This window comes from Colobus angolensis, unplaced genomic scaffold (genome assembly GCF_000951035.1).
Source record: "Colobus angolensis palliatus isolate OR3802 unplaced genomic scaffold, Cang.pa_1.0 Scaffold132, whole genome shotgun sequence".
NCBI classification, from domain to species: domain Eukaryota; kingdom Metazoa; phylum Chordata; class Mammalia; order Primates; family Cercopithecidae; genus Colobus; species Colobus angolensis.
The window spans coordinates 6,110,621-6,113,053 of record NW_012114400.1 but is presented as its reverse complement, the minus strand read 5'-3'; positions in this window follow the sequence as shown (position 1 = coordinate 6,113,053).

The following is a 2,433-nucleotide window of genomic DNA, read 5'->3' as shown; positions in this document are numbered from 1 at the left end:
AAAAAAAAAAAAGAATATGACTCTGAGTTTTACTTAATTTTTAACAGATTTCTTAATAATGTATATTCAATATTATTTTGCATAATACATAAACAGGCACCCTATCAGAAGCAAATAGTCATCCACTCTACCACTGCCACCGCATCCCTTCACTTAATAAAGTTCCTGAAGATGTTACCTACAGCAAAGGACTTTGTGTTCTACCTGAGTACTTTTTAGACCTTTTATTTTCAATTAAGTATGAAATAAAATAACTTAGCAGTAATAAAAGTCACACTTCTTGGAGAATGACTCTTTTTTTAATTTTATTTTTTCTGCTTAACATTTTGCAGCAAAATTGAGTACACTTCTCTTTCCCATAAATCAATGTTGGTTCTACAATTTGAACACTTCATTATTGGCTTTCTTATTACCATTTGCTTGTAATTTAGATACAATGAAATAATGTACAAAAAATATCCACTTTCTTCCCTTCTCTTTTCTCCATATTACACAATTGTCAGTTTTCCTTTCTCTCCAACTCTTTTCCTCCATGTTTTTGGCCGCTTGTTTTTTTTTTTTTAATAAATTTCTGCACATTTCTAATCTTAGTACTGTAGAGACCAAATATGTGGTCAAATTATATATGTATATATATATATGTAATATATTATAATATATATAAATTAAAATATATTCAAACATTAAACATAATTCCCTCTCACCTTGTTTTGTAATTATTTGATATAATCAAATGTCTGCCAGAAATACATCAAACACCAATTGTTTTCAAGTTCTGCTTTGTTATCTAATTGCATCAGAATTATTCAAAAGTCCTACAATAAGTACAGATAAATTAACACAAACCCAGACTGATGAAAACAAAATTTCCAGAAGAAACTGATTAATATGCATTGGAAATGTCTCCCTCTGGTGATTTTCATATGATATATGATCCAAGTTTAGGATGCACAGGAAAATTACCTCATGTTCCTCAAAGCAATCATGGGTAATATTGCACTAAAAGTGATTTTAAAATAATCTGAGAGATTGGCTGAGAAAAGTGGTAGTATATGGTAAAATTTTGCCTAATATAAGAAAATGAATCAATTTAATTGGGCAAGCAGGTGCTAAAAATACTAACCTCACTGTAAATGCTGAGTTTCAATTTCATAGAGTTAGAAGAAATAAAAATGTCATCCCTTCAGTGATTGGCGTTGAGTAACCAATCCTCATCTGTCACCTTGCCTAAACTTACATTTTTATAGTGCAATTTTGCTGAGCTGTCTTTGTTTATTCTATTCATTATGTACTTTAAGGTCTTTTAAAAAATTACTCTTTCTGTCTATAATGCCAATTTTAACTTTCATAGCTTTTAAAGCTTTCTTATTCCTAAATACCCATCTTAGATGACTTCTGTTATAATAACTTCTTATAAGAAATATATTATAAGAAGATACTTCTCTTCTTTTGACTATTCAAGCTTACCAATTACTCCTTAACTCTCTACCTGCTTCAATCATTGTATTTATTACACTACATTGAAACCACCGTTTTCATGTTTGCCACTCTTAATATACAATGGGCTCCTTAAGGTACAGATGGTGGTTTTTGCATCTTTGTAGCCCTTACTTAGGTTGCGCTTATTGTCTCATATATGAAAAGCTTCAAAAAATGTTTACCTAACCACTAAATGACACAAGATAACTGGGGAAGTTCACATTCATAGAACAATCAGACAAACACTAAAAGACCAGAGACCTAGGTGAAGGTAGCATGGGATCCAAGAAACTTTTATTATTATAGTGAAGATTATTGCCAAGAATTAATAGATTATTCATCAGTCTTTCTTATTGTAATTGTTTGGTGTTACATAACTCATTACTAAACATTAAATCATTTCCTGGTCAATGCCGCACACACACACACACACACACACACACACACACACACACAGAAAAAATCATTGTTTAGCTCTATAATCCTTATCTTTTTTTTTTTTTTTTTTTTAAACAGAGTTTTGCTCTGTCGCCCAGGCTGGAGTCCAGTGGCACAATCTCTGCAACCTCCGCCTCCCGGGTTCAACCTCTCCTCTGGGTTCAACCTCTTCTCCTCCACAGTGGCTCATTGCAAGCTCTGATTTTTGGGTTCAAGCTATTCTCCCACCTCAGCCTCTGGAGTAGCTGAGATTACAGGTGTGCACCACACCTGGCTAATTTTTGTATTTTTAGTAGAGACAAGGTTTCACCATGTTGGTCAAGCTGGTCTTGAACTCCTGGTCTCAAATGATCCACCCACCTCAGCCACTCAAAGTGCTGGCATTACAGGGGTGAGCCACTATACCTGCCTTGTATTTCTTATCTTTATGCTCACTTGTCTTTTGCCATAGATTTTATGTTGGACATGTAAGACAAATCTTATCTTGCATTACTTCTTCAGTCTTCTCAATATGAT